Genomic DNA, 24,027 nt, shown 5'->3' on the forward strand with positions numbered 1-24,027 from the left:
AAAAAAAAAAAAAAAAAGAAAAGTCAAGAATCATTCAAAAAAAAACAGGAAAAATCTCCTAAAACACCAAAAGGACCTAGTTCTGTAGAAGACATTAAAGCAAAAATGTAAGCAAGTACAGAAAAAGATAGTTCTCTTCCCAAAGTGGAAGCCAAATGTATCAATTATGTCAAGAATTGCTTCCGGATGACTGATCAGGAGGCTATTCAAGATCTCTAGCAATGGAGGAAGTCTCTTTAAGAAAATAGTTTAGACAGTTAAAATTTTCCATCTTATTTCATTTCTGTAACAGTTGATATCTGGCTGTCCTTTTTATAATGCAGAGTGAGAGCTTTCCCTGCCATGTTTGATAAATGTTGTCCAGGTTCCATTGCCAAGAACGTGTTGTCCAAAATGCCTGTTTAGTTTTTAAAGATGGAACTCTACCCTTTGCTTGGTTTTAAGTATGTTTGGAATCTTATGATAGGACACAGTAGTAGTGGTGGTCAGACATAGAAATGGTAGGGAGACAAAAATATACATAAATAAAAAATAAATAAACTCAGTATTTTAATAAAGTAAAAAATAATGCAAATGGTTTCTTCCAAATGTGTTAACTCATCATTTTCTCATTGTATGTATATGTTGTGTGGTTTTTGGTTTATTTGCTGCAACTTCAGGAATTTATATTCATTGCTACTTACTTTTGTCTTGAAGAAAGGATGCGACCTGGACTTAGATAGTGGTAGTTTTAATTTCAACTCTACCTACCTCTTACCACAATCCTGGGAATTAAATAAAAAACATGTGATAAAAGACTAAGTCAGGTGGGCCAGCAGGTGGCATGAAGGCTTAGGAGTTGGATCCCACAAGGCCAGCTTCAAGGTTCAATGGTTCAGAAGGGATTGTGGTGTGACCATCTGCCATAGGGGGATGCTTTCTCTCTTTTCCTCCCTGATGAGTGTAGGTGACCTATACCAAAAACTAGAGAGAGAGAGAGAAAAAAAAAAAAGAGTAAGTCAATAGTTCTGATTTGAGAGTGATTTTATTACCCAGGTGACATCTGGTAATTTTGGGGACATTTTTGGCTATTATAACTGGGAGCTGTTACTACTATCTGGCAAATAGAGGCCAGAACAATGCAAATCATCTTACAATTTACTGGACAGCTTCTTTCCACAGCTATTGGCCCAAAATATTAATAAGTTTGAGGTCAAAACGGCACCACATTGCAAAGATTAGTCGTTATCTATTCTAGCACCAAACAAGCCTAATGAAATTAGTCTAAATCCTGACTTTATCTTTGAATACATTAGCTTCTCCTCCCTACTTAGAATCACGCTTAATTTAATCAGCATGCCATCTATATCTTCTCCCAAGTTACCAATAAAAATGGGTAGTATATAACAATGGAATCCTCCAGTTTTGCTACTGTTGAGGCAGTAAGCATGGCAGTTGAACATGAGTCTACTTGTATAAATCTGCTGGAGTTCAGATCCCATCTCTGCTGATTACTAGCTCTGTGACTATGGAAAAGTTATTTAATGACACTGCCTCAGCTTGCTCATGTACAAAACAGAGAAAGAGTAATAATACTCCCCTACCCATAGAGTCGTACTGAGTATTAAATGGAATCGAACCATGTAAAGCATTTAGACTGGTGACTAACCCATAGAAAGTATTCAGTGTTAAGCAGTCACTACTCTTTCATTGAGTGAAGGTTCTTTAGGTGTGCTTGTTCAAAGGAATTATATATTCTCCATTCTGTACCCCAATCAATATCATAATAGCTTTTGTCATATGCCTTGTTGAAATCCTCTCATAATACATTTTATTTAAAATATTAACTCTAATGACTTAATTTCTCTTTTTTTTCTTTTAGTAAAACCACTGTGAGTACTCCAGAAATCTGAGTCCTTATACCTTAAATGTTCCCATTAATGACTGCAGTCCCTTTCTGACTTATTTGTTAAAATCCTGTAAACTACTGGGACCAGCAGTTAGCCTAATGGCTATGTTGCTGGATTCCCCTGTGGTTTGAGTCCCACACCTGGTGGCTTAAACTCACATCAGGCGTGTGTGCATGGGTGCCCAAGATCCTGAGAGGAGAACGGAGGAGAAGGGATTGCAGCGTGGCCATTCACCTGGGGAGTGATTTCTCACTTTCCATCTCTCTGCCTCTCTCTGTCTTTCTGGTGAGTGCACGTGCCCTATCGCAAAAACCTCTCCCAAAAAAATAAATATTCTGTAAACTATTTAATGAGACAATGCATATAAATCACTTATTAGCATGCATGCTTCATCCAATGCTGTATAAAAAAATGCTAACCCATGAGTGCCAGCGATGGTGTGTGGTTAGGTTGGCTGGATGGCTGATTGTGCATCCCAGTCCAAAACCTGGTGGTTTGAAAAACATGCTGGGTGCTTGCAGCCCAAAATCCTGAGAGGAGAATGAGAATGGAGGGAAAAGGATTGCTGCATGGCCATCCCCACTTAGGGTGGGGGTGGGGTGGTGGTGCTCTGGAGAGCACATGTACTCTATGGCAAATTTAAAAAGGACAATTCATGGTTTGTTTTTCAAAGGTCATACTTGTTCACAATGGAGTGATCAAGCACAGATCTGAAGGACACCAATACTCTTCCTGTGGGAGCATGTTCAAAATATTTTGAACCACAGGAGCACTACCCTGAGCCTCCTGGTCAGGAGAATTGCTTGGGTTGAGAATCCTTAGGAAAACTGCCAGAGTCCAGGCAGGAGCTTAGGTGATAACAGAAGGGCCACTGTCAACGAATGAGACTGGCCTCAGATGGGGCTGCTTTAATGTCTAAAACAAGGTCAGGAAACCTAAGTGTACCCGAGATGGGAAGGACAAGGTTAGCATAGTCAGGGCACTTACCCGGCAGTGGCACAGAGGGAAGAAGCAGGGCCCAGCGCTGTGCAGGTGCAGTGCGAACCTTTGAGCACGCTGGCCTGTTCCCAGAAGGCACGTTGGCCCGGGAGGATCCCAGGAACCACGAGTTGGCCTCTTTGTTGCTTCTAGTACTTTGTAGTCCACTGCAGCTATCATCCCTGAGTCCTGGGGTCACAATCCCATACCTGAAGGAAAGTACGAAAGAAGGCTGGTACTCAAAGTCCCTCCACGTCTTCCGAGGAGCAGGTGCCGAGCAGAACCTATCTGACCTCCACTTTGTGTTCCCATCTGGATTCCGGAAGTACAAGTGGGATACAGTGAGAGCCTTCCAGCCTGGTGGAGGTGATGTGTACAATTTGCCCCCCCCCAAAAAAAAAGCCCAATTTTTGTTTTATTTTGTTACATGATAAATCTATGTGACATAAAACTTAGCATTCTAACCATTTTACTTTTTTTTTTCGAAGGAACTGTTTAATTCTATTATTATTATCATTTAGAGATTTTTTGCTGTAGGGTGTGTGTGTTCGCTGGAGATACAGAGAGAGAATGTGAGAAATCTCTGGAGTTGGCCATGCCACAATCCCTTCTCCTTCTTTCTCCTTTCAGGATTTTGGGCGCATACGCACATGCACCCAGCCTACGTTTCAAGCCTCCGGATCTGGGACTTGAACTGCCATTGACCATGTGGGAGTCTAGCACTTTAACCACCATGCCAACTGCTGGCCCCATTCTAACCATTTTAAAGGGTACACAAGTGTCCTTCAGTATAGTCACAACTAATTTTTATTTGTTAAAATAATTTATAGTGATGAACAGATTTATTGAACTCTTACCATGTTAAAAAGTACAACACTGGGGCTAGCAGGTGATGCAGTGGTCGGAGTTCAGGACTCCCACATGGCTGACCATGGGTTAAGTCCTGGACCTGGCAGCTTGCTTTCTCACTTTCCCTGTTTTTCTGTGTTGCTCTCTGCTCAAATTTAAATAAATAAATAAGAATGATGAGTAAAATTAAATTTAAAAAATTTTTTTAGAATTATTTTTATTTAACTTTTTATTTATTTATTTATTCATTTGAATTTGACCAGAGAGGGACAGAGAGAGAGAGAAAGTGAGAAAGCAAGCTGGCAGGTTCAGGACTTGAACCACAGTTGGCCACATGGGAGTCCAGCACCCTCAGCCAAATTCTTTAAAAAAAAAAAAACCACAATGGGCCCCATGGGAGTCCAGGGCCCTCAGCCAAATTCTTTAAAAAAAAAAAAAAAAAAGTGAACCGCTAAGAATATAATTCAGGCTCTTATCCTAGGTCACAAATGAGTTGCTTTGACCTTCAGGAGGGATTTGGATGGTATCTGTTGGTCTAAGTGTGGTGGGGAGCGTGTCAGTCAGCCCAGAGAAAGGGTGAGTGCATCGTTTCACAAGGGTTAGTTGCATCTTGCCACTGTATGGATGGTCACCTATGCACAGAAGGGTAAGTAGCCAAGGAGCGAGCAGTTCTGACTTTGCCATTATACGAAAGGAAACGCAAATGGCAGAGGAACATTTGAACTTTGCCCTTTGCCCTGTGCAGGCAGGCAGTCAGCAAAACCAGGCTGTAGGAAACTACCGGTAAAGACCTGAAGGAAGGAAAGGAACAGCAGGCCAGGGGAATGTCGAGTGCAGGGACTGTGCGTGCCAGGCAGAGAGAACAGTGCAAAGGCCACAAGCAGGAACATCCTAATGGGTTTGAAACACAACGGGAGGCTTATGTTACTGAGAGTGTAAGAAATAGGAAAAGTAAGAGCACTTGCCACTGAAAATATGTCGGATTTCATTCTGAGTACGATAGGAAGTCATTAAAGGTTTCTTTCCCATCCCATTCTCCTTTGGTATGGGGAGAAAGTGAATGAGGATACAGAGCTTTTAAATAGCCATATATTGGGGATCAGCAGGTGGCATGGTGGTTAAGGCACTGGACACTCCCACATGACTGACCACAGTTCAAGAACCAGACCTGGCAGCTTGCTTTCTCACTTGCTCTCTCTCTCTCTCGCTCTCTCTCTCTCTGTTTCTCTCTGGTCAAATTAAAATAAAATGAATGAATAAATTAAATAAATATTTAAAAAGAAAAATTAAACAGCCATATAGCACCCCAGCCATGGTTACATAGCCAGTGGGGTGCAGCTTTGAGGCACTGGTGCCATTTGCAAGGACCAGGTTTGGATTCTAGGTAGACCTAACTATGCTGAGTGTGGTCAAACATGGAAGGTCTTGACTGACTAGAAAGCTGGAGGGAGGATTGCAGCATGGCTGACCTTGTTGAGGGTACCTGTATCTCTCTCTCAATAAATAAAATTAACAGGAAAAAAAAAAACTATGTAGTAACAGTTGTTAAAGGTGGATGATGAGTAGGTACAGGTTTTTTATTACACTTTTCTCTTTTCTGTGTGAAAATCTTCCGTGATAAAATGGGCTCAGCTGCAGTAGCATATTGATGCTGCTATTTGGCAAGCTGAAGCCACGTGGGAGCCCTGGTTGAACTTCTAGCACATCCTAAAAGCTGAGTGTGGTGGCATGTAACTGTAGTTCCAGCAACTCAGAGGCTGAGGCAGAAGGATCCCAAAAGTGAGATCCTGTCTAAAGAAAGAAGCAAATAGGGACCAGCAGTTAGCGTAATGGCTATGTCACTGGACTCCCACGTAGTCGACCGCGGTTCACATCCCGGACCCGGTGGCTTAAAACTCACGCCGAGCGCGTGTGCATGCATGCCCAAGATCCCAAGAGGAGAATGGAGGAGAAGGGATTGCGGCGTGGCCATCCCCCCTGGGGGGTGATTTCTCGCTTTCTGTCTGTCTCTCTCTCTGTCGAGCGCGCGTGCCCTACAGCAAAAACTTCTCAAAAAAAAAAAAAAAAAGAAAAGAAACAAGCAAACAAGACCCCTTTAGCTACTGTTAAAAGTAGATTTAAGAGGGGCAAATGTAAAAGTAAAGGGGACAAGTTAGAAGGCTTCTATAGCGGAGACCAGCAGGTGGCGTGGTGGTTAAGGCACTGGACACTCCCACATGGCCTACCATGGTTTGAGTCCTGGAACTGGTGGCTTGCTTTCTCACTCCCCCCGCCCCTTTCTCTTTCTGTGTGTGTGTCTCTCTCTCTCTGGTCAAATTAAAACAAATAAATGAATAAATAAAATTAAATTAAATAATTAAAAATAGAAAAATAAGGCTACTATAGTTATCCAGAGAAAAGAGAATGGTGACTTAGGATGGTTGCAGTGAAGGTGTTGAAAAGTAGGTGGGCTCTGGACTTATTTTTAAAGAGAAGTAAAAAGGATGGATTACTAGATTTGGGTGTGGAATGGGAGGGAAACCAGAGTCAAAGATGCTAAGCACCTGGAAAAAAGGGGTTGCCATCAACTGAAATAGGAAAAAATGAGAGATGTGGAAAGATCTAAAGTTCAGTTTTAGGGACCAGCAGATAGCGTAATGGCTACGTTGTTGGACTCCCACATAGTCAACTGCAGTTGAGTCCCAGACCTGGAGACTTAAAACTCACACCAGGCGCATGTGCATGCATGCCCAAAATCCCGAGAAGAGAATGGAGGAGAAGGGTTTGCAGCATGGCCACTGCCCTGGGGGGGTGATTTCTCACTTTCTGTCTGTCTCTCCAGCAAGCCCATGTGCTTGCTCTATAGCAAAAATCTCTCTAAAAAGACAAAAAAAAAGTTTCAGCTTTAGTCTGATAAAATCTTAGATGTATATTAAAGAAAGTGTAGATATCAGGGACCAGCAGTTGGCATAATGGCTATGTCGCTGGACTCCCATATAGTTGATCGCGGTTCAAGTCCCAGACCCTGTGACTTAAACTCACGCTGGGCACGTGTGCATGCGTGCCCAAGATCCTGAGAGGAGAATGGAGGAGAAGGAATTGCAGCCTGGCCATCCCCCCTGGGGGGTGATTTTTCACTTTCTGTCTCTCTGTCTTTCTGACAAGTGCACATGTCCTGTAGCAAAAACCTCTGAAAAAAGTTAGTGTAGATATCAAAGCAATTAGTTGACTATAAGACAGGTTAGTGGGAAAGGTCAGGGCTAGAGATAAGAATTTGGACCCAGCAGTATATGGATAGTATTAAAGCCGTAAGACTAGCTGATGTTACCAACTCTAATTCTCTAACAATTTGTGGTTCTGTTAAACAAAAAGAACCTTCCTTCTACATACAGCTCACATGCCCACCCGCACGTACACAGATACACAAGTCAGTTCTCTGAATGTAGAACAATAGATTATCTGAAAAATGACTATACTCTGAGCTCTGAGTGAGCACATATTAATCACTTTTATGAGGGCTTCCAAGTGTTATTTAATAAATGGTATGGTTCTGGACAGCACTACATGGAGTTCACTTGTTCAGGCAGCACGATAAGAAATCTTTTTACATCTCGAAGGGTACAATGGGAGATAAATTAAGTCATTCTCTTTCTCAAAGTCAATACTCTCAGCAGTTCTACTGAATATGAAGTGTTTGGCATATTAGGTATGCTAGTCACCCTTCTAATAATCTGCCGATGAGGATGCCCACAATTATTTAAGCCAAACAACCGCATGAGAGAGCCATGACTGCTCTTTTGCAGTCTGGGCCTAGTGATATTTGTGTTCATTGTCCCCACAGATATTTCCAGTGTTTACTAAACTGGCTGATCATTACACTCAATAGCAGTGATTCTTGGGCTCCACCTTTAGAAACTCTGAGTCAATATGTCTAGGGTGGAGTACAGGAATTTGTATTTTCACCAAGTGCCTATGTTTGAGAAATACTGCTAAGCAGTTTCAAGAAGGATTTGATTTATTCTTTGTCTCCACCCAGGGCTCATTCTCCTGCCTTTTTAGAAAATTTTTTTTCTTTTACATCTGCTTCCTTTTTGTAGTTGGCAGCAGGGAGCCAGAAGCTGAGATAAAGTGGAGTGGGCTATGGAAATATTGAGTTCGAGTTACAGAGACTCTTCGACCCTGACCCCAAAAGTCATTCTCAATCTGGTCACCTTCCATAAGGCTAAGTTTTTCTTTGTGTAGGAATTTTAGGTTGGGACCAACCAGCAGGTGGCATGATGGTCACAGTGTTCGACTCCCACATGGCCTATCTCATCTTCGCCAAGAATGAATCTTTTTACTCATACATGACTTTGTAGCATTATGTCTTGGTGTTTTGGAAAATGTTACTATTCTGGGTGAATGCAACTTTTCTGAATTTGGATATAGTTAATTTTATAACAGCAAAAACCTCGTATGTGTTAATATCACTACTAATGTCATTAGGAAGGTCTTTAAGCTAGCTTATAGAGATTTAAGGCTCACAGTAACAGATATGTTTTCAACATTCCATGTATATTCGATTGCTCAAATTTTAGATGTTTCATGAGTGTCTTTGAAGTACCAGGAACTATCTGCTAAATAACTATCATCTATTTCAGTTGTTTTTCAAGTCAAATTGATCTTTCAAAAAAGAAGAGGAAAGAAAGAACAGCGTGATCAGATCAGCTGACAGTCAGATAATCAAAGTGCTTTTCCATTACACCACGTGGAAAGGATGACACCGAGGGGATCCAGATTTAATAAAATTATTTTGAGTTTTATTTATTTATTCCAGCCTTATGGAGGTATAATAGATAATTATGTATATTTTTGATATGCAACCTGTCTATATGGTGTATACCATGTTTGTATCTATATTTACAATTATATATATTTATGTTGTACTACATGTTTATATGTAGTGTATACCATGTTTATGTATATTAACAATTATATCTATTTATGGCAAACAACATGTTTACATGTGGTGTATACCATGTTTATATATATTAACAATGATATATATTTATGGTATACAACATGTTTAGATGTATGTGTATATTGTGAAATAATTACCACAGTCAAGCTAATTAACACAGCCATCACCTCACATAGCCAGCATTTTTTTTAATGGTGAGAATATGAACAATTTAGTACAATGACATGTTTTAATAAGTTCCAAAATTTTAACTGAAAGTTTTAATGAAAAAATAAGTGCCATTTTTACTACTTCCTTAGAGAATATCCTTCAGTAAATCTAGTTTTCTTGTTATTATTATAGACTGAGTGTCTAACGGTGAAGAAAACAGTGTGTACTAGTACAATTTGTGCCACTGCCTTGCTTCATGCCATGAAATAAGTCATTTTACTTACCATTGTTTTGGGCCATCAGTGCATGTAGTCAACACAATGAAAATGTCAAAAAATGTTTTAGTGGTATTAAGAAAATACGTTTACTCCAGGGATTCCCTGAAAGGATCTTGGGTTATACCACATCTGTGGATCACACTTGAGTTTAGAACTTAGACTAACAAAAGATGCTTCTTTCAGAGGAGTATTTTATGATGGCATAGCTTAGGATTTTCAGTACATGGTATAGTAAAGGGTAGATTGATTTTTAGTCAGTTTTGTTATTGCTTTTACATTCTTCACAGACAGTTCTAACACTTTTATTGTCTGTACCCGAAGCAGACTTTCCTACTTTCTGCCCTCAATATACCAATGAATGAAATATACACACACACATAAACTCACAGGGGAGAACTTCCAAAAATTTATGGGAAAATGGAATTAAAGTACAAATTTATTTTGGTACAAACTAATTTTGACATCAGTTTATAGTTTTTCATAGCATGCATTTTCTGAGGTCAGCAGATGCAGTAGGGGTTAAGTCACTGGACTCCTACATGGCCAACCCTGGTTTGAGTCCTGAATCTGAAGGCTTGAAAATCATGCTGGGCACATGTGTATTCATGCCCAGGAGAAGGGATTCTGGAATAGCCATCCCCCCAGGGGGTGATTTCTCATTTTCTCTCTCACTGTCTCTGTCTTTCTCTCTCTCCGGCTAGCACACATGCTCTATGGCAAAAAAAACTCTAAAAAATGTATTTTGGGGCTGTCAGGTGGTAAAGTGGTTAAGGGTGCTGGATTCCCACATGGCTGACCACGGTTCAAGTCCTGGACCTGGTAACCTGCTTTCTCACATTTTCCCTTTCTCCTTCTGTCTCTCTCTGGTAAAATTAAAAATAATAATAAATAAAATAAAGTGGACAATTTTTAAAAATGCATTTACACAAATTTTTTGAAGATTCTGCATGATATACACATACACAATATCCCTCAAGCTATATATTTTTAGAATTTAGTTCTTTATTAGATAATATGTATTATGTATGTATCTTCTCCCAGTAAGTGGTTTTGTCTTTTCCTTCTCTTAGTGACTTTTTTTTTTTTTTTTAAACTAGAGGGCAAGTACAGTCACCATAGAAGACAGAGAAAATGAGAAAGCACACCCCATGGGGGATGGTCACGCGGCAATCCCTGTTTCTCCCTCTCTTCAGGATTTTGGGCATGAATTGCACAAGCCCAGCATGCTTCTCAAGCCATCAGGTCTGGCACTTGATCCACAAGTTGGTGATGTGGGATCGAGCCAACTTAACCACCTTACCTCCAGCTGTCCTTACTGGCATGTTTTGATGAACAGAAATTCTTTTTGTTTGTAGAGAGATTTTTGCAATAGGGCACATGTGCCAGCTGAACAGAAACAGAAAGTGAGAAATCATCCCTTCCAGGGATGGCCACATCACAATTCCTTCTTTGTTCTTTTCTTGGGATTTGGGGCACACATACGCACATACACCCCACATGAATTTTAAGCTAGCAGGTCCAGGATTCGAATAGCAGTCGCCTACGTGGGAGTCCAGTGACATAACCATTAGGCTATCTGCTGGTCCCAATAAACAGAAACTCATAGTTCTAGTAAATTATAATGTAGTAATCTTTTTTTTTTTTTTAAGAATTATTTATTTTAATTTGACCAGAGAGGGACAGAACGAGAAAGAGAGAGAAAGGGAAAGTGAGAAAACAAGCCATCAGGTCTGGGACTCGAATGGTGGTTGGTCATGTGGGAGTCCAGAGCCCCCAACTACCATGCCACCTGCTGTTTCCTAGTGTAGCAATCTTATAATTTGTCCTTTTTATGCTTACCCCAAGATTGGATTGCATTCCTTATATAAATCCCACTTATTCATAATATACAGTATTATCCCTTTTATATAAAGGAGAAAATCCATGTAATATTCTGAATAGATGCAGAAATTTTTTAAAGAATTTATTTAATTCCATTTGTTATTGTTATTTAATTTGACCAGAGAAAGACAGAGTGAGAGAGAAAGGGAAAGGAAGAAAGCAAGCCACTAGGTCCAGGACTCGAACTGCAGTCAACTGTGTGGGACTCCACCGTCTTTAAGTACCACGCCACCTGCCAGCCCTAGATGCAGAAAAAAAATTTGATAAAATGCAAAACTTTTTTATGAACTCTCAGTAATCTTAGAAGGAAACTTCAAGGTTATGCTGCTAAATGAAGTTATACAAGTAAAATTAGTTGGAAACTGTTTTCTCTTCTTTCTTGCTTCTGAAAGTGTTTTGTGTAAGATTAATTTTTCCTTAAATGTTTAGAATTAGTCATGATATATAGTGATTGAATGTTTAAAAAATAAAAATTTTAAAAATGTTTAGAAGAGGTTCTCACTGAAGCTGTTTTATTTTGAAATTTTCTTTGTAGAAAGTTTTTTTTTAGTTTTGTTTTCCTTAATGAAAGATTCAGTTTCAATGATATTTAATGTCATTCCGATTTTCCATTTCTTCTTGTTTAAACTTTGATACGTTGTGTTTTTCAAGGAATTTGATCATTTCATCTAAATTTTTAACAGCCTTGAGATATAAAACATGTCATAAAGTTTACCTACTTAAATATAAAATTAGGGACCAGCAGTTAGTGTAATGGCTATGTTGCTGGACTCCTATGTAGTTGACTGCAGTTTGAGTTCTGGACCCAGTGGCTTAAACTCATGCTGGGTGCATGTGTGTGTGTGCCCAAGATCCTGAGAGGAGAATGGAGGAGAAGGGATTGTGGCATGGCCATCCCCACTGGGGGTTGATTTCTGGCTTTCTATATCTCTGTCTTTCAGGTGAGTGCATGCGCCCTATAGCAAAAAGCTCTCCAAAAAGAAAAAAAAATGTAAAATTCAATTGGTTTTCAGTATAATCTCAGAGTTTTGCAACCATCATCACAACCAATTTTAGGACATTTCCATCATCCCCATCAGAAACCTCATGCCCCTTTGGAGTCACTCCCATTGCCAATCCCTAGTCCTATGCAACCACTTAAGTTTTTCTTAAGAATTACTTCATTTAACTCTATTTATTTTTAACTTGACCAGAGAGAGACAGAGCGAGAGAGAGAAATTGAGAAAGCAAGCCACGAGGTCCAGGACTGGAATTGTAATACCACATGGGAATCCAGTGGTCAACTGGACTTATCCACCATGCCACCTACCAACTCTACCACTTAAGTTTTTTCAATACATTTCTTATAAATGGAATCATATTTTGTATCTGGCTAGTCATACTTGCACTTAGTATAATGTTTTTAAGGTTTATTCATGTTGTGGCATGTACCAGTGTTTTGTTCCTTTTTACTGCTAAAGGTTATTCTGTTGTAAAGAAATACTGCATTTGTTTATTCATTTAGCAGTTAATGGACATGTGGGTTGTTTCTACTTACTGGTTATTAATAAATAATGCTGTTAAAGATGTGCAAGTCTTTGCATGGAGGTTCATCTCTCTTCTGTAGATACCTACACAAGGACTGGAATTGCTAAGACATGAAAACTTTGTGTTTAATAGTTTGTGAAACTATTTTTAAAAGTGAATATATCACTCTCCACTTCTATAGCAATATATGAGAGCTTCAATTTCTCTACATTTATGCCCGTGCTTACTATCTTTCTGTTTTAATAGCCATCTTTGTGATTGTGAGGTGGTATCTCATGGTGGTTTTCATTTGCATTTCCTAATGACTACTGATATTGAATATCTTTTTTTGTGTTTACTAAGTAGTCTCATAGCTTCTTTGGAGACATGTATTAAAATGTATTGCTTTTTTTCTTTTTTAAATTTCTCCATCTCTTTTGGTTTGCATGTAATGGAAATCAACTCTAAAATGAAAGAACAGAATTTTTAGTGTGAAGATGGTGGGGGTGGGGGAAATATTCATGGTATACCATAGAAATGCAAGGAAAACTGGGCACAAACCATGGGTACTGTAGAGTACTCAGGCAATACTCTATGTATCATTTCTCTCTCTTTTTTCTCAGTTGCTTTATTTTCTTATCAAGTCTGATTTTCTGTTTTCACACAACAGGAAGTGGTTATTAATGTGTATTCTTAAGTTTTTCTCTCCTTATTTTAAAAAGGCAGTTGGACTGGGATCTATTGTTCTAATCTTTTTAAGGATTATTTTTCATTTAATTTTATTTACTATTATTATTATTTATTTGACCAGAGCAAGAGGGAAAGTGAGAAAGCAAGCCACCAGGTCCAGGACTTGAACTGTGGTCAGCCCTGTAAGAGTCCAGCTCTTTAATCACCATGCTACCTGCCAACCCCAGGGAAATATTTAAATTGTCCCAACCTGGGATACGTACTCAATCCTAGATCAAACAACTCAGGCTATTAGGCTAGTTACCCGTATGAAAACCATGTGGATCCAGGACAGACTTTGACAACTGCAGTTCTCTGGCCCATGACGGCTGATAAGCAAAGAATAGTTTTTGCATTTTTAAAGAGATTTGAAGAAACAAATGAGAATATATGACAGAGACTGTATGTTGCCAGAAAAGTCCACTACATTCATGTTGCAATCCACTCCTAGTCTCAGTAGATCCAGGTCACCATGTGGGCACCTGGAGTGCTCAGGGAGGTCCTGGGATGTGAACCTAGGACCTTTCCCTCTGTGGGCCCAGTTGTGTTACCACTACACCACCAGTTGGTTGGTCCAAAAATATTTATTATCTGATCTTTTACAGGAAACCTTGCTCTCCATATATTGAGTCTGTTGACCAACAGGCCATCCTAGTGGAAATGACCTGCAAAGCTAGAGTTCAAGAAAGAGAGCTGAGCTGTGGATGAGTCACCACTTAAATTAGGTTGTTTATCTTCTTAACATTGACTTAGAAGGTTTCTTTATACACATTTTGTATACTAGGCCCTTATCTATGTTTTGCAAATATTCTCCTTCAGTCTGTAAATTGTCTTTCACTTTCTTGATGGTGTTAGAAATCCAGCACCGTGGTTTTATGGGTCTGGCTAATGCTGTTTCTAATATCTGTTGCATACCTCTGTAATTTTGAAATTAAAGGACATTTAGTTTTTTTAATGAGCACATGGAAAACTGCCTGCTGCTGCTTTCCAGATCCCTGGAGCCCTCGTCTTGCCCCTGTGCTCTGTGTGCTCTGGATAAAACGTGTGGGAAGTAATTTTATATAGAGGAGACTTTAATAGTCTACCCTGACTTTTTTGTTGGGACAGGAACAACTTTAAGGTTATGGGTGTTTCATGTAGATCACGCCCAGATCTACACCTCTTACCTTCACTGTTCATCAAAATCAGATGGCATTCTAAAATGTCCTATTGTCCAGGCTGTGTCCGGGACAAGTTTAATAAGAATGGGGATTTGGGGTGACGGGGTGCTAGGCATCAGTGTTTCTTAAAGCTCCCCAGGTGATTCCAGTGGGCAGCCAAGGTTGAGAACCTCGATGGCAGGATGCCCGCTTATTCTCATTTATGCATTCATTCAACCAATAATTTAGCGAAAGGTTGCATATTCCAGGCACACTGTCAGGTTCTGGGTACTTAGTAGTGAATAAGATAAGTAGTGTGTGTTCAAAATCCAGCTGGAAAGACAGATGCTAAGCTAAACATATAGATAACCATTTATATTTTCTTTTCTGTTTTTAAGAGAGATGTTTGCTATAGGGTGCATGCCCTCACTGGAGAGACAGAGACAGAAAAAGAGAAATCACCCCCAGGGGGGATGGCCACACCACAATCCCTTCTCCCTTTTCCTCCATTCTCCTCTTGAGATTTGGGCACACATGTATACATGCCTGGCATGAATTTTAAGGCACAGGGTCCAGGACTCGAACGGTGGTCAACTCTGGGAGTCCAGCAACATAAACATTATGCCATCTGTGGGTCCCTAGATAACCATTTAATTGCAGTTGTGATTCAAGTGTTTAGTAGAACTTCATTCAGATGTCAAGGTCATTGTGTCAATAACTTTTTTTTTTTTTTTGGTAAGTTTTTGCCACAGGCCACATGTGCTTGCCGGAGAGAGACAGAGACAGAGAGGGAAAGTGAGAAATAAGCTCCCTGGGGGGATGAGCACATCACATACCCTTCTTTATTCTCCTCTCAGGATTTTGGGCACTTGCACACACATGCCTGGTGTGACTTTCAGGCTGTGTGTCCAGGACTCAAACCATGGTTGGCTATTTGGGAGTCCAGCGCCTTAACCACCATACCTCCTGCTGGCCCCCAAAACGGAACATTTTTTAAAGAATTATTTCATTGAACTTTATTTATTTATTTATTTTAATTTGACCAGAGAAGGACAGAGAAAAAGAGAGAAAGTGAAGCCCCCAAAACCTAGGTCCAGAACTTGAACTATGGTCGGCCCTCCAGTGCCCTTAACCACTACGCCACCTGCCAGCCCCCAAAACTGAAATTTTAAAGTAATTTTATTCTTCTATGGTTTCTGATATGGTTAATGCTCATTTCAGTCATGGACGTCTTGACATTTGCCTTGCTCTTTTTTTCTTTTTTTTTTTAAGGATTATTTTATGTAACTTATTTTCATATTTTACTAGAGAAGGACAGAAAGAGAGAAAAAGTGAGAAAGCAAGTCACCAGGTCTGAGACTCAAACCGTGGTCAGCCATGTAGGAGTCCAGTGCCCTTAACCACCACACCACCTGCCGGCCCCTGCTCTTTTATTTTCTCATCAATAACCTAGTAAGTACCCCACTTACGCCTACCCAACAAAATCTGTAACTGTGCCTTCTTCTTCGTCCTCATTGTTATTGTTTTAGGCCCTTAACTGGTCTCCTTAGTTCTAGGTTGATTTTCTTCCAGTCCAGTCTCCATAATAACATCAGAATGATCGTTTGAAAATCCAAATGTTAAATGGCCCCTCGTGACTTATAAAATCCAACACCTTGGGACCAGCAGTTAGCGTAATGGCTACGTCGCTCAACTCCCACGTAGTCAACCATGGTTCGGGTCCCAGACCTGGCGCGTGTGCGTGCGTGCCCAAGATCCCAAGAGGAGAATGGAGGAGAAGGGATTGTGGCGTGGCCATTCCCTCTGGGGGGTGATTTCTCGTTTTCTATCTCTTTGCCTCTCTGTCTGGTAAGCGCACGCGCCCTATAGCAAAAAACCTCTCCAAAAAATCCCAACATCTTTGCATGACCCTTCAGGCTCTGCCAGTTTCTCTAGCCTTATCTCCAACATGAAACCCACTAACCTACAATGCCAAGTTGCTTAACTATTTGCATAACCAACAATCCTAAAACTTAGTGGCATAAAACAGCAACCATTTATGTCCTCGATGTCTCAAAACATTGTTTCCAGTGAATTCTACTGACCAGGGAGGTCACTAAATACCAATTCTGTTTCAGGGGAAGACGAGTTAAACTCTGCCTTTCATTTGGAGTAGTAGCAAAAAGTTTGTGGATATCTCTAATTTAACACAAGTATATTATGTCTATTGAACCACAACTTTTTTTTCCCCCTAATACCATTCCATTTACATGTTCCCCAGCTCATCTTGGCAGATCCATGTTTTTCCAAACTTAACTCCAGTATCACAAAGTCATTCTTGATTAAGAGGGAATTTGCATGTTGCTTTTTCTACCACTTAATATATACGGAGTGCAGGCAACATGCCCTATAAAAGAATAAACTGGGCCACCTGGTGGTATGCTGGTTGGGGTAGGTGGATCCCACATGACTGACTGGTTTGAGTCCTGGGCCCAGTGTCTTGAAAAACTTGTTAGGTGCATGTGTGTGTACACTCAAAAGAATTGGAGGAGAAGGGATTGTGGTATAACCATGACCCACAGAGGGCGCTTTCTCACTTTCTCTCTCGCTCCAATGAGTACATGTGCCCTCTGAAGAAAAATTTAAGAAATATATATAATAAACCAAGCTCTGGCTGATGGAGTTGAAACCATCCAAGCATAGTTGATTTTTTTCCTTGCAATTATTTATGTATATGATTGCTATGCTACTAAAATAACCTCAAGTTCTCAGATTCCATCTCAATACTTAGTTTTGGGTACTGAAATCAGTGTAAGCAGAAAGAAAAAGCATGCATGGAAAGAAGACAACATTTACTGACTCAAGAGCATGAAATAGATTTTTAAATTATTTATTCATTCATTCATTTTAAAAATTTGACCAGAGAGAGACTGAGGATGAGAGAGAGAGAGGAAGTGAGAAATCGAGCCACCAGATTCAGGACTCAACCCCTGGTCGGCCATGTGGGAGTATCCAGTGCCTTAACCACCACACCACCTGCTGGTCCCATAGATTTTTTTTTTTTTTTGAGAGAGATTTTTGCTCTAGGGCATGTGTGCTCGCTGGAGAAAGAGAGAGAGACAGACAGACAGACAGAATGTGAGAAATCATCTTCCAGGGAGATGGCCACGCTGCAATCCCTTCTCCTCTATTCTCCTCTTGGGATCTTGGGCACGCACGCACCTGGTGTGAGTTTTAAGCCACCAGGTCCAGGACTGGAACCATGGTCAACTATGTGGGAGTTCAGCAACGTAACCATTACACCATCTGCTGGTTCCAGAAGTTGATATATTTTTTTAAAGGCTGGTGGTAGTACTGATGTTTGATGGGACTGGAAGTAGTCTCATGTTTACCCTGCCCACACTGCCTTTCCTGTCTCTCTTCTCCCTCTTTCTCTTTCCTCTTCTCTCCTTTTCGCTCTTTGCTTCTATCTGTGCAGTGGCTTCTTCCCTACTGTACACATTTTTCTACCACGTGATAGATAATTTGGCCGTAAGGGTACTAGGATTCCAGACTGGTGTCCCCAGGGGCAAGTGGTCATCTTTCTCAATAATCCCAGATGACAATTCCTGAGAGACAGGTTCCAGCTGAGGTCAGGAGGATGGTGTATTCTGGTTAGCCAACCCTGTGGTACTGGAGAAGGGCTTGTCTATTATCAGGAGAATAGTGGGGAGTTGTCCCAGGTTGAAAGCCATAAGCCACATGATATTTGTTTCTGCTTCCCCAGAGTCTCGCCGAGTTGTTGGAAAATAGTAGGAGCTTCCTGAATGTTTACTGACAGAATGAATGGATGAATGAGTGAACCTCTGACTTCAAATGTCTGACTCTGACACTCTCAGAGATTCTCCCTGACTACAGAAGTCAGGGATTTTTCTGTTTAACCATTTCATGGCCTCCTCTGTGTGAGCTTACCTTCAAGGTACTGACACGTGAAGAATTATGACTAAAATACTAAGTCCCTGTCTTTGGTTTCACTCTGTCTGAGTCTGTTAGGTCAAGAAAGGTTTCGTAAATGTGGTATGTCCTCAGGAAAGATCCAGCAGAAAATCAAAGAGCTTCACGGTGAGTCAGTGCTGAGGCTGGGGCTAAATCGCAGCTTTAAATCTCAGCAGCTCATCATTAACATTGCCTTGAGACCTACAGCAATTTCTGGTGACCTTCTCAGGAGCAGCAGTCAATTCACAATTCCTCAGAAAGGCTGGCAATGGAGCAACAAGCCTTTTGAAAACTTCCTGAGAGCTTTCATTCACATTCATTGTGTCCACAGATACGAGAGAATTGTAAAGATCCTTCATCATTTCACTGTCACGGGAGATTATTTCTTTCGTTGCTGGTAAGGAGAAATACGATTAGTGTCTTATGGAAAAAGAGAAAGAAACGCTAAATGGTTTCTGCAGCTTTTGTTCATTCCGGAATAATTCTAAACCCATCTACCAGGACCTCATTCATTTTCTTTTAGGACATATTGCCTGTGTTCAGTGATGTCGTCATAGAAAAAACATGTGCAGCCAGAAGGTGGCATGGTGGTTAAGGTGCTGGACTCTACATGGCTGATCATGTGTTCAAATCCTGGACCTGGCAGCTTAAAAATCATGCCAGGCACATTTGTGTGAGTCTCCAAAATCCCAGGAGGAGAATGAAGGAGAAAGGATTGTGACATGGCCATCACCCCTGAGGGGTGATTTCTCACTATCCCTTCACACACTTTATGGCAAAAACCTTAAAAAACAACAAATATGTGATACTCTTCCAGTCAAAAATTATCATCTATCTGTCATCATCTATATCTATCTATCATCTAGCTAGCTAGCTATGAGCAATCTATCGGCAGGAGTGGACCAAAAGATCAAACAGAATGAGTTTTCCAGCAATGAAAGCCAATGCAGAAATTAAGAACGATAACAGGTAAACTTTCTTGCCAACAAGAGACCTGGCATGGCCTCTAGTTGTTGAAAGTCTTGTCATGTGGGTTTTTCTCAACTCCTGGCTTCTACAAGACCAATAGCCCTCGCAGCCTCTCATTAGTCCTTCACCAGGGCACCTAAGATCTTTCTGGATTCTTTGTGCACCAAGCATAGACCTTAGGGAGCAAAAGGTACTTTCTCTTTCCTTTTTTTTTTTTTTTTTTTTTTTTTAAACCTTAACAGAGAGATATTAGCTATAGGGTGTGTGAACTCACTGGAGAGTCAGAGAGATAGGAAGTGAGAAATCACCCCTCAGGGGAGATAACCACACCACTGTCCCTTCTCTGTTCTCTTTTTGGGATTTTGGGCATGCATGCACATGTGCCCAGGAGGAGTTTTAACCCACCGGGTCCAGGACTCAAACTAAGTTTGACTACGTGGGAGTCCAGCGATCTAATATTATGCCATCGGCTGGGTCCCCTTTTCTACTTCTGCTCAACTCATTCACCCTACTCTCTGCTAGAGGATCCTATAGTCCATTGTGTGGTATCTCATTTTAGCATTCCAAACTATGAAATTTCATTTTGAGATTCCATACTGGAAGTGGTTCAAGACTCCCTGGCCTTTTCTTTTTCTTTTCATTTAATTTATTTAACTTTTTATGGGGCTGACAGGTGGTATGGTGGTTAAGGGAGCTGGACTCCCACATGGCCAACTGTGGTTTGAGTCCCAGACCTGGTGGCTCACTTTCTCACTTTCTCTCTCTCTCTGTCTCTCCCTGGTCAAATAAAAAAAAAATAATAAAGTTAAATAATTATTTAAAAATTTTTTATTTATTGTATTTTTTAAAGAGATTTTTGCTATAGGGCCTCTGTGCTCACCAGAGATACAGAAAGCAGTAAATCAGCCCCCAGGGGGAATAGCCAATACCACAATCCCTTCTCCTCCATTCTCTTGGGATTTGGGGCATGCATGCAGACATGTGAGTTTTAAGGATCCAGGACTTGAACCACGGTTGACTAGCAGGAGTCCAGTGATGTAACCATTACACCATCTGTTGGTCCCATATTATTACTATTTTTTTAAAAAAGAATTATTTTATTGAACTTTATTTATTTTAATTTGATCAGAGTGTGAGAAAGAGGAAAAGTGAGAAAGCAAGCTGCCAGGTTGGGACTCAAACTGTGATTGGCTATGTGGGAGTCCAGCGCCCTTAATCAGTATTTTAAAATTTGCTATATGGCACATATGCTCACAAGAGAGAGAGAGAGAGAGAGAGACAGAAAAAGCAACTGCCAGGTCCAGGATTTGAACCACATTCAGCCATGTGGGAATTCAATGCACCATGCCATATACAGTACCCCACACCTCCCCCCAACTTTCATTTTTTTAATTCAATTTAGGTAACAGTCACCCACCTCTAGGCCAAAGTCATTCAGTGTTAAAGAACCTATTTTCTTTCCCTTTCTCTTCTGTCTTACCCATTATTTCCAGGTGTTGATTGGGACAGACTTTCTCTTTGATCTTGTTTATAGACACTTCCCTTATACTACTAATCTTTATTATTTAATTTAATGTCAGAGAGGTAAAACTTCTACTTGATGAAAAACTATATGGCTTGGGACCAGCAGGTAGCTTGATGGTTAAAGGTGTTGTATTCCCACATGGTCAGCCGCAGTTCGAATCCTGGACCTGGTGACTTGCTTTCTCACTCTCTCCTTCCCTCTCTGGTAAGATTGAAATAAACAAATGAATGAATAAAGTTAAATAAAATAATTCTTTTTTTTTTTTGGAGAGGTTTTTGTTATAGGGTGCATGCGCTTGCCAGAAAGAGAGAAACAGACAGAAAGTGAGAAATCAACCCCCCCGGGGAGTGGCCATGCCGCAATCTCTTCTACTCCATTCTCCTCTCGGGATCTTGGGCACACACGCACATGCGCCTGGTGTGAGTTTAAGCCACCGGGTCCGGGACTCAAACCGCGGTCGACTACATGGGAGTCCAGCTACAGCCATTATGCTAGCTGCTGGTCCCATAAATAATTCTTTAAATAAATAATAATAAAAAAAAACTACGTGGTTTCAGCAGGCTGATAGTGTAATGGTTAAGGCGGCTGGATCCCATATGGCTGACTTTGTGGTTCAAGTCCTGGACCTCAGCAGCTTGAAAAATATACAGGATGTGCGTGTGTGTGTGTGTGCGCGCGTGTGCTCGTGCCCAAACCCCTGAGAAGAGAATAAAGAAGAAGGGATTATGGTGTGGCCATTCCCCCCGCCGGAGGGGGGGGTGGAATTTCTCACTTTCCCTCTCTTTTTATCTCTCTCATTGAACACATGTGCCTTATGGCAAAATCTAAAAAAAACAAAACAAAAAACTACATGGCTTTTGATAGGAGAACTACAAGTTGGCGAGGAACTAGAGTTAACTGTGAACACAAATACATTCATTTAATGCTCTTGAATATTGCCCCTTTATAGTATAAGCATACTTTAAAAAGTTTGTGAAATAGAATTACAGTATGAGTTTACTTTAGTGCAAAACTTTGAAATCCATTTATAGTTTTTTCATAAAATGTTTTTCTGTGAATTTTTTGAAGCACCCATGTGTTTTAATCATCATCATGTAAGACATGCTTATTTTTCTCTCAGTGCCCTTCCACTTTTCCCGTAGGCAGACATTGCCCACCAGATTCCAGATTTTCTAGCTGGGTTGCCTATTAAAAGACAGTGGGAAGGCTATCCACCTGCTGTTTGCCTGGAATGCAGGAAGTGAACATCCTACCATCTGGGCTCTTAGACACCCACCCACATGGCCCCAGACACTAGTGCAGATCTTCCGGCAACTGTGGCCCAGACACCACTGGGTGATTGCTGGACCTGGACATGACACCTTTTTAAAATTTTTATTTTTTTCAAGTTTGTTATTCATGCAAGAGAACACGTGTGTGTGTGTGTGTGTGTGTGTGTGTGTGTGTGTGTGTGAGAGGGAGAGAGAGAGAGAGAGCGAGACAGATATGTACCCTCAACACGGTCTTGCCACACCATGAACCCCTCTCCCCAGCCCTCACCTTGTCAGGATCTTGGACACTGGTGCACCTAGTGTGTTTTCAGGTCAGCCGAACCTGTGGCTGGCCGTGTGGTTTCTAGCCCTGCAGTTTAGTAAACTATGACCTGGACCACCAAGGCTGTGCCTACATAAATCTTTATTATATTTTGCGAGACAGATATGTACCCTCAACACGGTCTTGCCACACCATGAACCCCTCTCCCCAGCCCTCACCTTGTCAGGATCTTGGACACTGGTGCACCTAGTGTGTTTTCAGGTCAGCCGAACCTGTGGCTGGCCGTGTGGTTTCTAGCCCTGCAGTTTAGTAAACTATGACCTGGACCACCAAGGCTGTGCCTACATAAATCTTTATTATATTTTTTGGACTGATACAAAATTAATTTTTGTTTTGTTTTGTTTTTCTGTTGATCTCAACCCAGTATATCTCTTGCTCTCATTCTGTGTGTGTGTGTCCAAAATCTTGATGGAGTGGAGCAACAGGGAAAAAACAAATTGCAAAGTGGCCATGCCCCATTGGCGGGTGACTTTGTTCTCTTTCTGGCAAGTGGCATGAGCCCTGTGGCAGTACAAAAAAATAAACTTATGAGAGGACTTCAAAACATTGATGGAGAAAAGGAATTCAAGTACAAGTTTACGTCGAGAGCCTTAGCTAGTTGCTCCTCGAGGGCAGGACAGCGCTTGTTGACTGGATCCCGTGGCCTACGCGTTGAAACTCATGCTGGGCATATGTGCATGCCCAAAATCCCTTGGGAGGGAGGTCTAAGTCAAAACTCTTCATCATACCAAGCTGTCGTTTGCCTTTCTCACTTGTTCTCCTAAGTGTGCAGAGGTTACACATGTGATGACGTAGTCCCAATGCTTATGAAAGGTGCTGTATATTCCTTATTTTTCTAGAATTTTCTAAGGTGTCAGGTAGGCTTAGTTATGAATATTTGTGCTTACACAAAGTAGTCCACTTTTTATTTATTTATTTATTTTGAGAGGTTTTTGCTATAGGGCGTGTGCGCTTGCCAGACAGAGAGAGACAGAGAGACAGAAAGCGAGAAATCACCCCCCGGGGGGGATGGCCATGCCACAATCCCTTCTCCTCCATTCTCCTCTCAGGATCTTGGGCATGCACGCACATGCACCTGGCGTGAGTTTAAGCCACCGGGTCCGGGACTTGAACCACGGTCGACTACGTAGGAGTCCAGCGACACAGCCATTACGCTAACTGCTGGTTCCAGTAGCCCACTTTTTAAGTTATACCTTCCTTAACCGCTGCAACCTCAATATTGTGAAACTTATTTTTAAATCCTGCAATATTCCTTGTGCCTAAGCATAAACATAAGTACCTTTTTTTTTTTTTTTTGTAAAGAGAGATTTTTTTTTTTGCTATCGGGCACATGTGCTTGCCAGTGAGACAGAGACAGACAAAATTCAAGAAATCACACCCCAGGGAGGATGGCATCACCACAATCCTTTCTTATCCAATCCATTCTCCTCTCTGGATCTTAGGCACGTTCATAAACATGCCTGGCATAAATTTGAAGCCACTGGGTCCAGGACTCGAACATAACCATTATGCCATCTGCTGGTCTCCATAATAAGTACCTTTTACTGTCTTGTTTTGCTTTTTTTTTTTTTTTTTTAATTTTTGCTATAGGGTGCACGTACTTGCCAGAGAGACAGAAAGTGAGAAATCAACCCTCCAGGGGGGATAG

At 40.9% G+C, this 24,027-nt stretch overlaps 1 pseudogene; it reads left to right on the top strand.

The window, feature by feature from the left end:
* Positions 1-240, top strand: part of LOC102488221 (nucleophosmin-like) — a 1,724-nt pseudogene extending 1,484 nt beyond the window's left edge.
* The last annotated feature ends 23,787 nt before the right edge of the window (positions 241-24,027 follow it).

Source organism: Tupaia chinensis, unplaced genomic scaffold (assembly GCF_000334495.1).
Source record: "Tupaia chinensis unplaced genomic scaffold, TupChi_1.0 Scaffold000199_1, whole genome shotgun sequence".
In the NCBI taxonomy this organism is placed as follows: domain Eukaryota; kingdom Metazoa; phylum Chordata; class Mammalia; order Scandentia; family Tupaiidae; genus Tupaia; species Tupaia belangeri.